The 15,840-nt window shown below is 38.5% G+C and overlaps 1 pseudogene; it reads right to left on the bottom strand.

Moving 5' to 3' along the window:
- Positions 1–604: 604 nt before the first annotated feature.
- The window catches only part of LOC143388712 (VPS10 domain-containing receptor SorCS1-like), a 100,924-nt pseudogene continuing 85,688 nt past the window's right edge, over positions 605–15,840 (bottom strand).

Genomic DNA, 15,840 nt, shown 5'->3' on the forward strand with positions numbered 1-15,840 from the left:
ATCTGACTTGTTTACAGACCTTAACAGGTAGTGTAACATGCTAACTTCCTCTGAAAATCCTCCTTGAATAAAGTGCATGATGGGAAAGAGGGTTGTGATGACTGACTTAAAAACCCATGGTAATATTTCTTATAAATGTATTTCAGGATCTCAGTGCCAAAGTGCAGGACAGGTATAAATTCTCAGAGACAGAGAATTTACTGCTTTATAAGACCATCATTTCCTACTGAAAACCCTGGATTCCAGAAAGAATTTATCTAGACTTTATCTTCGTACCCTGCAAAGTACAATTATTGTTTTCAGAGTTGCTGTCCAAAGTAACATAGGATAGATCTAGCTTCTCTTTTTGACCAAAGTATCCATCAACTCTATGAAGATAATTACCAACTATCTTCTTAATCCTCTTTAAATCTAAAGAAATGCCTGGTTTTGTCATCATGTAGGCATATAACTAGTAACCATGATGTCCCCAAGAGATAATCTTATAAGAATCCGAGGTTTGCCATGAGCTCTACATATGTCACTACTATTTCCATTCTAAACTCTCTTCAAGGGCCATGTGTATTTGAAATATAGAATGACTCCATGGAATAATGGTGCCAGCTCACCAGTCAAAATCAGCTTCTGTGCAAACACAGGGTTCAGATTCCATAGCTCCTGCGTATTTTCCTTGCATACACTTCCGCTCAGATTTTCGCTTCTTGTATATCCTCTTGGCTCCAATTATGCATGCTTCCCCCTGTGAGCAGACAACCATCACACAGAGCTGGGCACATAGCTTGTATGTTTCCTGTTCCACATTAGGGAAGGTTAGGAAGATATTCACAAATCTTAGTGTAATACAGACTCTGGTGTTGTACTTTGTGCTAACAACATTTTGTTTTTGATGTATATCATAATTTATGACTATAAAGATAATCCTAGGAAGTACTGGGAATTTGTCTAATAAATCCCTAACTCTTCATGTGTTTAACAAACTGGTACTGGGGGAGGGTTACATCTTAGTGCTACAGAGGACACACAGATAATTAAGATAGATTATAACTAGTTGGCAAACCAGTGGTAATTAAGTTCAATTCTCCTCTAACAAAAGATTTATACAGTTGGTCATTTATGAGCATACGAAATACGAGTGTTGCTAAGAAATGTAAAAAACCATTTTGTCCCAATTTATTATGCTTCTGCCCACACATTTTTATAGCACTGATTTTATGTTCATCTACCAGACAAACAAGAGAGCTAAATACAGTGTTTTCCATGAAATAAATAAAAGCTTTGAATATCACAATGCTTATGCATCCCAAAGGGGAAAATAGCAGCAATGTAGGTGAGCGATAATTTTATTGTTGAGCCTCTGAATAGGGAGGGTTTTTCTAGCTAATTGCAGCGCCCACTGTCAAACATAGCTTCTTTTGTGCTTCTGAACAATGAGAGCAGAATTGTGTTTAATTGGTTCTAGGCTGTCTTTCCTGAGGCTACATTACACATCTTCATGCAAATGCATTCCTTAGTTTGGAGCCCACCATGTTTCACTGGCTGAACAAAGTGATGGCTTTGCAAAAAGAACTTCCACTAGATTCTCAGGGAGGCCTGTAGAAATGGTTCCTGCCCTAGAAAATTAAAGGAACATTTTCATCCAAGCCTTTTGATGTGAGCTGAATAACTAAGTAAGAGGCCAGGATGTAGGAAAGTTTCCTATTCATAATTCTGTATTCCTATACTTTGAGTACCTTAGAAGGAGGCAAGAAGTACTATGTATTCCCAGGGAATCCAGGAAATGGACAGGAAGGGTTTTTCTGGAACTGCTTAGGGAACATTACTTTGTTATTTTATGCATTGCCTCTGTCTGAATTGGTAGATAAAATGGAAGATCTTTTTCTCACCCCGCCCCCACTGTATGACATGCTCAGATAAATTATGTTTGAAACTCAGTGCTGAGTTGGTATTTCATTTTGAGTTGTAAGTCTAAGCCAAGCACATTTGAATTTTATCTCATTATATTCTAGCATAATAAAACAGAAATAACTTCACAACAAGATATAAATGTTGAGTTTGTTCAGTGCTGTGTCATGCAAAATATGTAAGAAAGAAAGAAAGGAAGAATTGGGCATTTTGGCTTAGAGATCTCCAGTTTCTAAGCCTGAAGGATGAGCTTTCCTTGAGCACCTCTCATACCCCCTGCCCAGGGCTCAGTCTTAGCTGTCTTCCCCTTACCTGGCTGTGTAGCTGCCAAGGCCTGTAGTCCTCCTCGGAACACCGTCTGTCGAAAATGGACTTGTAGTCCACTTTAACCAGCTACCACTCAGAGTGGTGGCTTAAGTGTCCAAACACTCTACAGAGTTCATGATGATAAAAGGAAACACGATAATCACAATGGCAACAGTATTAACAAGAGCTTGCATTTGTTGTGTTAACTCTGAACCTGTTGTTCACAGGGGTGTCATGTGTTATGCCAGGCACATTATATGGGTCAAAGCTTTTAATTCTCCAAATACATTTATGAAGAGGATTCCATTATGGACTCCTCATTGAAGATGGATAACTTGAGGCTCAAAAAGGTTCATCCATACCAAATCCAAGCCACTAAACATGGGTACAGATGGATCTCAGGATATTTAACTTAAGAGTTTACTTGTATATGTTGTACCACAACAATAATTGACAAAAATGACAGAGAAAACAGTCACAAGAAGTGCATTCTAGGTGGTCCAAGATTATACTTGAAAATTCTAGAGCTAATATATTCGTTTTTTTGTTTTTGGTTTCCATGCTATTTGGTGTTTCCACCAGTCCTAGGGAAGTAGACACCACAGCCAAATGGTAATGATGTGCTCCTACATTGAACATTCTACTCTCCCTACTCAGAGACTCAGGTGTTTAATGCAGTGATTGAATCAACAATCATACATGTAGATAAAAGCCACAAAGTGAATTTTTAGATCAGCTTTTTAAAATTTATGTTCTGCAAATATAAAAACTGAATAAAAGTAAATTAGAAAATAAATTGCTAATCTAGCTATGTTTCCCATGAGCAAAAGCATAGCTATTAGGCATATTAACTTTTTCTTGATGTTTTCTATCATTGAAAAAAGTGCAGTATGGGGTTAGAAAACAAGCCAATTATTTACTTAGATTTTGAAATTTTCAACGATGACAGGATCAACTACTTTGAAACCTTCCTTTTCTATTTTTCCATGGCCAATTTTCTAGGGGAAGGAAATATCACAGTTTCATATTCCAAGTTCAAAGCCCATATTTTGAAACCCATAGGCAGCCGAGTCATTAATCAAGTCTTTCACAAATTAATGATCATCACTTTTCAGACAAGAATGAGTGTAAATGCAATTTCACAAGAACAGATTGTTCTCATGGTTTTCCTAATATGCCTCACAATTGGGTTAGGTAAAGAGCCAGAGAAAAATAAAATCCCTTGTGGGGTTTTGATCAAATGCTGTGTTCTGACTGAAATAGAAATTATACTTAGACACCTGAGATTTTCTGCATATACACTCTGCTTATATTAAAATTTTAAATGCATAGTTTTATTTGCTCTTGAAATAATTCCTTCTAATTTCCCTAACTAATTGAATATAGAAAGAAAAAAGCTTTTCTCTTCTGCTACCACCCCCAGTCTGAGCCTCCTCAAACCTATCAGAGCCAAGAAAATGACTGCCCACATTTTTTTCCTCCTTTTTGCTAGGGACTCCTGTAGCAGGGGGCACTGACTGTGATAACAACTTCAAATCTAACAGCATCAAATCAAAGCAGTCTCAGCTATAAAACACCTTTTTGGATTTACTCTCCTATATTAAGGCTGAACCATACCATAGCTTTCCACTTACATCATGATCAGTGTTTCTTCTCCAGGTTCACCCAGAACCCCATCCACAAAAAGTGGGATAGAAGTGAAACTGTATTTGCTCCAAGATCTCCCTTCATCAAAACTCAACCTAGTGATAGAGGAAAACAACAGTCAAGGGTCTCAAGAGAAAATATAAAAAGTCCTTTCTAAGAAAATATGCTATCAACCAAGAAAGGCTGCATTTTTAAAGGCAGCTTGGGCATTGTCAAAATGAGCCCTCCTTACATCTGATTAGGCCTTCTTCATTATATCAAAGGGCACAAATACAGGTAGCCAAACCAGTGGGACTCATGCATTAAAATCCCAATAAGGGAGAATTGTGCAAAATGGGAATAATAAGAGTCTCTGGCTGATTTTTTTTAACTTAGATAATTTATTAGTCTTTAGACCTCAGTGTGACCCTCTTCAAATCCTCACTGGTATCTAGAGCATGTGATCCTGAAAATAGATTTCAACAGACCTATCTCTAAATGGCAAATTCCAAAATGTGGCAGGTTTTACATTGTTATAAATCATAGTTCCCCTCGTTGAATTAATGGATGAGAACTAAAGGATGGGCCCTTGAGAATGAGAGTGGAGAAGTGTGCCACTCTGAGGGTTACCATTATGGTCTGAATGTTTGTGCCCTCACATATGTTGGTAGTATTAGGAGGTGGATGCTTTGGGAGATGATCAGATTATAAGGGCAGAGCTCTCATGAACGGGGTTAAAGACTTCTAAGGGCCTCAATAATTGTTTTGCTCATTTCACCAGGTGATACCAGAGCAAGAAGGCACCATTTGGGAACCAGAAAGCAGAGTCCTCACCAGGCACTGAATCTGTCAGTGCCTTCTTGATTTTGGACTTTCAGACTCCAGAACTGAGAGCTATAAATTTCTGTTCTTTATGAGTGAACCAGCTTCTGGCATTTTGTTACAGGAGATTTTCTTTTGCTGTCCTTCTCTGTGGATTTCTGTTCCCCAGGCTAACTAAGCCTTGTTTTTTTTTTTCTTCTGTAGCCTTCTCTTTAGTCACCAAAGTGACAACTTAGAGGGAAAACCAGGCTTTTGATTTCAAACAAGCTCACATGTGAGACATTCACTTTCAAACACAGAGGAAGAAGCCGACTGGAAACCACTCTGGAAGGTAGACCTTGCATATCCACCAGGGGATGACATACAGGCAAAGTGGCAGAATGTCACCTCAAAAAAGGAAGCTCAGGAAGCTTCATGGGAGATACAGGAGTATGACCATAATAAACTGCTAATCTCTGTGCAGAATGTACATAACACATTCTGTATTTGAGGAGATGTTATTTGGGACATAACACCAAGTAGTTTAACTACTCAGAGACTGAGTAGTAGTGGTACTCTGAGTAGTAGTGAACATCCTTCTACCTGTGATTGCAATGAGAGAAAAAGGTACTGGTGGAAGGTTGTGACTGTCACATTTGAAAACCATAATGCAATTCTTCTTTTCAGAACAAAAATCACCCCCCCACCCCCGCTTTTATACTTCTACCTTCCCCCTGCCAAAAACTGCAGGCAACAATCTTCTTTTAGTGGAGCAAAGGTGTAGATAAAACTCAAGCTCATCTTGACACTTTACTAAGCACAGTCACAGTGTGATTGCCTGATTCCCAGGCCAGTTCTGTAGTGCAGAACCAGCAGGTGCATGTCCCCAGGCAGCAGGTGTCCTTACCAAAGATGTCGAATTGGAAGAGAAGTGTGTTTCATGGCCACCAGGACGCCACCTTGATCTAGGTACAAAACACTGTGCTCTTCTTCAAAGATCTAGATGAGGAAAATGAACACACATGGACCAATGTCCACACACACCTACTGTACAGAGAATTAGTTTTCATATGAGAGCAAAAATTCCTCCCAGGACAAAAATAGATCTCCCTAAATTTGGCGGGGAATTGAGCTAAACAATGTTTCCCAACATAGGCTACATGTACCATTGGCGTTATGTAAAAAATGATATTTAGGTATGAAGAAAATTAATTTTAAAACATCTAGTATGTGTTTGTGTTAATATTCTCTTACCATTAGGGTAATATCCATTTATTTTCATTTTTAATGATGTCAAAATATCAGGAAACTGCATATGTATCTCTAGATGGATGGAGTCTTAAAGATTGGTTTCTTCAATAGTTTCATTTTTACAGATTAAAAGATTAAGGTTTAGACAGATGTAGCGACTTGCCAAAGACCATGCAAACAGTCCCTGATGGGAACTGGGACTTGCTGTGTTATGGTACCCTGTTCTATCTAATTATTCCAACTTTCCAAGTGTTACCAAAGAAAGGTACTCTTGTTTAATTCACAAAAGTTCCACCAAGTTGCAAGTAGTTCTGATCAAAATGAAATTGTCACCTTGGACACATGTTCTAGTGGGCCTTCCTCAAAATATGAAGCAAATAATTTGAAGTCAAATGGAAACATGAGGCAACACCTCTAAATCCTCTCTACCAGATGTGTGCTATACTTATAGTCAGATTGCTACAAGAGCCTTGTTGGATGTTATACACAGATACTTTTATTCCCCTTGTTTCTTTCTTATACCCAAGACACACATACCAGGACCATAGAAGTAGAGATTTCTATGCCTTCTTTAGGGTGTTGGGAGGAAGAAAATGGAATAGTGGGTCTCTCTTTTCCAGAGGAAGCTTCTTTCTTAAAGAATTTCTGCATATCTCTAAGATTTGTTACTCTGAGGTTTCTTATGCAATTCTTTTTCCCTGCCATGCTTTTCTTAAAATTTGAGAATCCCACAGATTTTCTTCAAACGTTTAAAGGTAATAAGTGGCAACTGGACTATCATGTAGATGTTTTTTTTTTTCTAAAATTCAAAGTAGAGTGCTCTCATTGCCAAGTGTGATTACCTGTGCATTAGATTTTAATTTACAGTGCTAGTTATTGTATGATAATTAAACGTCAGTGGGTTATTAAAACATATTTATTGAAGTGTAACAGCCATGCATTAGGCTCATATCTTGTTATGATTGCTAAACCTAACTGCCTGGTTTATAAGCCATGGATATCTAATTTTCATTCAGAAGAAAGGCAGGAAGCATTTAAGCTAAACACATTGGTTTAAAGTGATTCCATTTCTACTTTATCTAACATATGCATCCTGATGGTTATTACTCTGTCTTGCACATGAGATTTAAGCATCTCAAAATACCACCTGGGTAATGGCCATTTCTATATCATTTCATTCTTCTCTGTTCTGGCTTCAAGGCAAAGAGAATTTTTGGTGGCAACTTGGAATTGGATATACAATCAACCCTTCAAGTTCCAAGTTCCTATTTGATAAATCCACAGGGATTCTGTTTTTTCTTTTATGGGAAAAATTCCATGAGATCTAATTTTAAAAAAATATTCACTTATAAATGTTTTTACATCCAGGCCCTAATTAAGGATTATCTTTATTAAATAACAAAAGAAATAAAACTGCACAAAAATTTGCTAAACTCAAAAGATTTGTTTGAGACTTTTTTAAATTTATTTTTTAGTTGTAGTTGAACAAAACACCTTTATTTCACTTATTTATTTTTTATGTGGTACTGAGGATTAAACCCAGGGTCTCACACATGCGAGGTGAGCACTCTACCGCTGAGCCACAACCCCAGCCTGAGACTTTTATTGAAAAAAAAAAAACACGTAATATGTTTTAGGATTCATATGTAGCATGTACCACTGCTAAATAAGTTCCTAAACTTGAACCAAATTGAACAATTTTTATGCTATTTAAACTTTGGCAAATCAACCCAGGGTCTTTTCTTACCTGCCTCCAAGTGTTCCCTGCATCTGAAGAGACAAACACACTGATGTCGCTGTCTGACAGTTCAGAACCTATATTACCTAGAAAGAGCACATCACCCTTAGTGAAAAGAACTTTCCACAAAAACTAACAATGGCTTAGATCAGCAGTCTGCGTGGCCTGAGAAGGATTTTGACTGCAAGCATTTTGTCCAAGCACGGGTTTTCAACATACTTGCTTCAGGGTTAATGGTTTAGGTGCCTTTGAAAATATTTCTAGCCTGCTCATTAAATTCCAACCACGGATATCTAGCTTCTTAAAATCAGCACCATCTACAGCAGCAAGCAAAGGAGACAAGCTTCTTACCTGAAGCAACTATGATGCTTGGAGCTGTATCTCTGCTGGCAATGATTCCTGATGTGTAGGGATTCTCAGAGACTTTCAGATGAAGGTGTAGTGAGCATTAGGGCTACACAGGGAAGAAATGAGAGTCATCACAGCACAAAAGCTAATGGTCACCTAAAGCCCCAATTCAGAGCATTCATGCATCCATCTATCTGTCCATCCCATCAGCCCATCTATCTTTCCCCATTCCTGTGTCCTCTTACCACCCATTCGTCCACCCAACTACCACCTTGCATTCCACAAATATCTAGTGTCAACTAAGTGTAAGACAATTGCCAAGTTTGCAAGAATAGAAAGCTCCTTCACTGTAGGTGTAATTTGCTGATATAAGTGCCAGTTTGGTAATTTGATGAGTATTTAAGTACCACATACATAAAACTCTAGAGGAAGTTTATGACAGGGTTGCAAAGCCTCAAATTTGGTCATTTGAGAGTTTACAATTCAAGTAGAAGACATGAGATCTTTCTATTTATTACTATAAAGAGAGTATTTTAACAGCCATAAGATAAATACAGGCAACACATTATATGAGATTCTAGAAAGTGAGGAGGCACAGTCCAACTTTGGATTGGGCAAGGGGAGTTCCTAGGAGAAAATGGTGGATGAGTAGGCTTTGAACTGTGGGCAAGATGTTCAGACATGGGGAACATCAATAACAGAGAAGAAGAGTTGCAGGGTATCACCAGGTACGATTAAGAGGAGAAATGGAATCTGAAGCCAGAAAAGGTTGAATCAGGCCAAGAGAACTTTGAAAAAGGCAGCTGGCATCTTTTAATCATTCTTCAGTTGAAATCCCAGTCTTAGTTGGGAAAAGGCTGTGTGACATGTACCCCTGTCCTAACATTCTCCAAACAACAGACACAGTGTCTCTATTAAAATTCCAAAGTTGGCCTGCACCTACTTACCTTCTAGAATCCGTTCAATACAGTAGTCATACTTGTAGACAAAATGCACTAGTAACAAAAATTTAAATGAAAATATGAGGGCTTTGTTTATCTATGTCTGAAAACCTTGAACAAGTTCCCTGATTAAGATATCAACAGCTTCCCAAAAAAAGAAAAAAGAGGACATAAATCTTCTACGAATTTTGTTTAAAATAGTTCTTGTACTGAGTTGTCAAAAAATACAAGTTTGTGTTTGAGCCCATATTTTTTTAATCTCCCAGGAAGATTACTTTCTAATCTTATCGACTTGAGTCTTTGGAATCACAAATGTATCTCTGTTATTACTTTTATTCTGCTCTGTAAGTCTCAGTCAACAGATATTCAGAGGACTACAGAGATACAATAATTAAATTTATATAGGATGGAGTAAATGATGAGCTAAAAATGAAACTCAGGAATAAAAGTAACCAAAATACTGGCAAAATAAAACTGCAGATAGTTCGAGAGTGTTTTCCTGTCAACACAGAAAGTAAAACTCCCAAGAAACAATCAATTGGTATTGTATGAAAATTGCATGTAAAACTTTCAAACAACATTTCACTTTATAATGCTCTGTAAAAGTAAGAAAGATAGCCCCTCTAAAAAGAAACACCAGAGTCATGTATCTGGCATCCTTTTGTCCAAGAGGAAAACTAGAATAAATACTGCTAAATGCTGTAGATGTCCCAGGTCAGTATTGCCCAATGCTCAGCCAACATTAAGACAGGATAGAGTGGGGGCATTAATCATATTCTCTGTGAACATTTTCCTGACAACTGCAGCTTATCAGAAAGAGCCTCCCCTTCTCTGATAAACTACAATTTATTTTATGGTGCACAATCCTGAGTGATCTATTTCAGGTATGGTACAGTTTTATCTCCTAAAGAGACACTCTACAAATGAAGAGAGCACGTCACTGCTTCTTTGCATCTTCTGTGGAATTGTGCATAGAATCCCAATAAAAAAGATGAATCAATAAAAGGATACAATATCAAGTACTGTATTTTTTTTTATTGGGGCATGAAAGACATTGATTAACTATTCTACTCAGAACAATGCCAGAGGTACATGGAATTGATCACAAATCATACAATCTGAGTAATGTGACCATTTCCATGGCATCCCAAGAAGCATACTGGTTGGGCACCATAACTAGACATCTAGGCTTAATGCAAAGCCTGCTGCACCTTCTAAAGAGTGTAGAAAATTCCTGTACTGGGGAATACCCAGCTTGCAATCCTGAGCCAGCTGCTGCCACAGCTGGAAGACTGTGAAGCTCAGTTGCCACTTGAGCCAAGGATTACTTGGTGTGGGAAACTTGCCATTACAAAGGAAACAGGACATTTTCAATTGGCTGGCTGTTCACTGCTCTGTTACTATGGTGTTCAGCGGACCAAGACATATTGATTGGAGAGGAAAAGACACCAGTTTTCACAGTAGCAACAACATTAGAAATGATCTTTTTGATGCATATTTTCTCCACTCTCACATTTGTAGTACTGGATTGCCCCCAGCTGGTACATGGAGAATATTCTGTGGTTTTCTTTTTCCCCCTTTCTTTCATATTATTTTTCAAAGCATTTACATAGTCTGTGAAGAAAATATGTGAAGAAAAACAATGTTAAGTGATTCATTGTCACTTTTTAATTTAAACTTCTGTACCTGCTTTGGACATCTGTCAAAAAGTTAAAAGTCACCAAAGTTAAAACTAATTGAGAGATTTTAAAAGTGACTCCAAGTTCCTGAAGGACACAAGACCAGGCTCTGGGATTCTTATGAACAGTTTACCATGGAGAGACACTTTCCCCAACAGCAACCCCCCACCCCCAGTCCTAAGGATTAAACCTAGGCTTTCACAGAAGATAGACAAGGTCTCTGCCACTGAGCTACATCCCCAGCTATTTTTAAATTTTATTTTGAGACAATAGTCTCACTAAATTGCCCAGGATGGTCTTGAACTTGCAATCATCCTGCCACACACTGCAGGGTTGATGGGATTACATGTGCAGGCCACCATGTCCTGCTCTTTCCTGCCTTCTTTTATCAAGTTAGCAAGCAGGCCCTGTACACCTACCTACCCTATGCTAATGGTCACAGATGTTGCTTCTATATTTCCAGGGTTGTCTCAAATGCAACAGAGTCAAAGCACAGCTTGCTCCAATAGCAGTTCTCTGTATCTCTTCTATTTCCACATTTTAAAAAATAAAATGAAAGAGAGATCAATAGAGCAGAGAAAAGGGATGAGAGAGGGGGGTATATAGGAGGAAATACCAGAAATAGTGTGAAATAATATTGTCCAAATTATGTTGTTATATCTTGCGCACAACAAATCCCACCACTATGTACAACTATAATACACCAATAAAAAGTGTGAAAAAAGAAAAATATGCAAAAACTTTGAAAAAAAAATACAGGAATGCATACTGAAACCACCAATGACCTGGCAGCTGATTTACAGAGGGTGGAGGGACCAGTCACAAGCCTGACTTGCACATATGCATGAGCCATGGCACATCATCAATTGGTCAATTCTAGGAACAATTGGATCCTCAGTCTTTAATCTTTTCAGGGTCAGGTATAATGTTTGAAAATCTGATACAAATTAAGGATCACATAAAAGCACAAGGACAAGCACACAGCTTCCATTCAATTTCAGGGAGCTCACAAACCCTGAAAGACCATCGGTGGAATTCTAGGTTCTAACGACCTTTCTTCTTTTATGTTTTATTTTAACTGACAAGATAGTTTGGCCATGGCAAGTATTTCATAAATGTCTGCTAGATTTAATTGAACCACTACTAGTTTTTCACCTTAAATACTGATCATTTACTTCTCCTGGCTAATGGAAGCATTGTGCCCTTTGATGGACATCTCCCCATTAACCCCCCATCTGTCCTCTGCTCCTCAGAGTCTGAGTGTTTCAGGTTTCCACATATAAATGAGAACATGTGGTAATTAATTGTCTTTCTGTACCTGGATTATTTCACTTAGCATAATGTTTTCCAGGTGAATCATTAATTATCTACCCTGTTTGAGGCACTCTCACGACCAGTGGGGAATTACCAAATGATAGAAGACCTTTCTGCACTATGATATAAACGAACTTAACAAATGGTTAGAGAATATTTGAGAGCCAACCAGCTTAAAATTATTTTTCCTTCCAACCTCTATAACAGCCTTTAGATACTATCTTCACAGTACCTTTCCCCAAAAAACTACTGATCTGAATATTCTACTGAAAGGACTGATCAGAATTTCATAAATAACAAGGCAGCAAGCAAATTCCCAAATACCTATAACCACCTCACCCCCATACACCCATTTATGTGTCGTTTCTGATTCTGAATTGGAGCTAGGACCCAATAGCTCTTCAGTAAAGATTTAATAGCAAAGACAAGGGAGGCCCTTAGACAATGGGCTGGGTGTGCGGTGTTCTGTTCTATTCCAAACCAGCACAACATGTAGTGTCACACACAGCGCAGTGAGGTGGAAAGCAGAGTTATGAATCTCTTGGGGCAACTGCCTTCTCAGTTCCAGTAAAATACTGCCAAAGGAATCTATAAAGAAGTCAGGGCCCCTCTGCATGAAACACTGCACCTTCCCCAGGGGACCAAGGATTTGTCACAGGCTCAGTTCAGCTCACATCTTGCCTCTTGGGAGCCTGATCCCAGGGCTTTGAGGCCAGTGGATCATGACCTATAATACCCTATCTAATTGTACAATGCAGTCTTCAGAGGAAAGAAATCCCAGCTGAGTCCTTCAAGCAATCAATCTGAAAGTCCTAAAAATACAGCCCTAAATTACCCTGGATGTCTTATTTCTATAGAATACATTTTCCCAGGAACATTCCATTCGGGGTTGTAGTTCTGAACTCATTCCACATTTGTAACAGCCCTGCTGGAAAAAAATCTCTTTTCTAATCACTAGGCTGTGCTTTCTGTGACACTGTCACTTTCCAAGTCCTCACAATCTAAAATCACTTTTTATCTCCTCTCTGCCAAGCAGCTCCTGAGCCTAAAGAAGGTTTTCAACAGTCTGGGTCTCCTGTAGCTCAAAGAATTTCCTTGCTATTTTGTGGCCTTTGGCAGATTTTTAAAAAGTGATTTTGGTCTCTCCTCCCCAGCCCTTTGCCATTTTACCTTCGTCAGTCAGCTACCTGTTTTTTAAGTATCCTTGTTGAAAATGCAGTAAGCGACAGGATTAATGAAGGAGGAAGGATAAAGGACTCCTGGGTACCACACATCTCCATCACAGTAATTCATCTCTCCTCAATTTTAATGAGGATTGTGATTTTGTTGACTTTGAAGCCAACTTGAGCCCAAGAGCTTCAGGAGACGGATGTTACAACAAATCGTTCTTTGTCATCATCCAAGGGAACACATGGCTTCCACTGGAGTCCAAATGTGAAACTCAAACAACACTCTCAAGTATACTCCAAGCATAACTCGCAAACATGGTATGGATGTTGAGCACCTACCCTGTGACAGATATGATTCTTGGAGCTGATCTTTGAATGGCCAGAAAGACAGGCACAGTCCCATGTTGGTGAAGCAGTTAACAGGGGAAGGTGGATGAGAAAGTCAATGGATATATGTGCTGATTTCAGATAGAGTAGAGGTCATGGGAAAAAAAAAAGAATTAGGATGAATAACTTTTTTTTTAATAACTTTACTGGATTCTCAAGAAAGCAGTTTGAGAAGTAGGAACCTGAATACCAAGAAAAAGCGTGATTAATGGAAGGACATTTTAAAAGAAATAATAAGAAATTCAAATACTCCAAGACATAAATGAATACATTATATTTATTCATGGTGTGAAAAGAACCCGCCCCTCTGAACCAGGGCTTCTGTGTAAGGAAGGTGGAGCTAGAGGTTAGAGATCAGGGAGAAGTAGACAGAGGCCAGATCATATGGGACCTGTCAGTCATGATAAGGAATTTGAACTAGAAAACCATTTGAATGCTGAAGTTAATGAGAGACATGATGTGGATTTTCAAAAGTTTAAGTTGATAACATTTTATGAAATTTGAGGAAAAAAAACTATTTTAATATAAGGAAGAAGAGTGGGTTTTCTAGGGGTGGGAGTGTGATTCTAATTGCAAAAGAGCCCAGATGGATTTTTAGGGTGGTGGAAATATCCCACCTTGATTGTGATAGTAGGTATATACATTTGTCAAACTTCATCAAAGTATTCTCTTAAAGTAATTGCTTTTTGTCTCTCTGTTTTGCTTCAATAAAGCTGATTTTAAAACAAAAAGTTTGCTTTGGCTATTGTGTGGAGAATGGATTGCCAGATAGAAATGGGGATAGAAAGTTAGGATCCAGCACTGTGGGTATGGTGACACATGCTTGTGGCTTGGATTAGGATGGTCCAAGCAGGGGGTAGGGAAGGAACTAATAGTGTAAGTTTATTTTGGAGGCACAGCAATATGACTTCATGATTCTGGGTTGGGGTGAAGCAGGGAACAATTTGCTGTTGGGTTTGAATCACTTTTATTATTTTATTATTACTAGTATTAATTAATTTCTATTTTTAGTGCTAAAAATAAAACCCAGAAGTGCTTTGTACATACCAGGAAAGTGTTCTACCACTGAGCCAAAAAACTAAGAGCCATTCTATTTTTAATATGTTTTTAGTTGTAGATGAACACACAGTATCTTTATTTATTTTCATATAGTGCTGAGGATCAAACCCAGTACCTCACACATGCAAGTCAAGCACTTTACCACAGAGCTACAGCCCCAGCCTTCTAAGAGCCATTTTTAGTGACCCATTTATGAGGCTGAAGAGCCTTTAAACCATGTCACATGGTTTATTCTCTCTCATAGGCTCACTCTCATTCTCTGCAAAGTACCTGGTGGGAATGGAAGACCATATTAAGATACTGGTACATTCAATGCATCTGTGACTAAATATCACAATATTCCAACTTAGAATAGCTTAGCTAGGAAGATGGACTTGTTTGGGGTTTTTGTTGCTGTTGTTTGTTTTCATGCCACGTGACTGTGCCTTGCATAGTACAGACATTCAATAAATTGCTATTATATTTACTTAGTCTGTCAATGGCTTTGTGCATTCACCATAAAAAAGGGCTGTTTTTCTCCCAGTTGCCAGTAATAAGGATGGAAGCTGAGTGGGAGGCTGAATTTTAGACTGCTTCCCTGTTGCACAGTGACAACTGTGATATCCTCTGCAACTAATAAGTTCAAGTTCTAGCTGCTGGCGTCTTCTTGAGTAGGAGGGTGACCCACCTACTGCTGTGAAGGATGAAACTGCTAAGTGACCATCCAGGCTTTGTAGGAGGGAAGAAGCAAGCTGAGGGAGGATAACATCAAAGTCAGGTTTGTGCAGAGTGTGAAAAAGGATAGACGGGCAGGAAGATGACAGGCTGAATATACACGCACCATGCACCAAGCCCTTCCTGCTAAAACTAAGTGGTCTTCTTCTACAAACCAAGAGGTTTTTATCCTACCTTCCCTTTTCCTTCACTTACAACTGCTGAACTATTTTACAGAAACAAATCATATTGATTTCATGAGACTTTAATCCACGATTCATCTTTCTCTCCTCCTACATGCACTGAGTATCTCTTGGTACATCAAGTATGGAGCAGGCCTCAGAGCTACTAAGAGCGATAAGATGTGACCCTACAATCTTCCATTTATTAACTTAACCTCACTCAAATAGAGAAGTAGACTGAAAACTCCGTGAAGGCAAGATCCAGCTTTGACCCTTCTCTTGGATACCGTGATATCATTAAATATATAAAAAATCTACATTGGTATATATATTGCCCAAAGGTGAAATGATTAAAAGAAAAGCACAGTTCAAGCAGGGGGTCAGCAACTGGCAACTGGTTTTCAGTGGGCTATAAAGTAAATATCTTTGGCTTTGTTGGCCATA

The sequence above is a fragment of the Callospermophilus lateralis genome, unplaced genomic scaffold, assembly GCF_048772815.1.
Source record: "Callospermophilus lateralis isolate mCalLat2 unplaced genomic scaffold, mCalLat2.hap1 Scaffold_197, whole genome shotgun sequence".
NCBI classification, from domain to species: Eukaryota; Metazoa; Chordata; class Mammalia; order Rodentia; family Sciuridae; genus Callospermophilus; species Callospermophilus lateralis.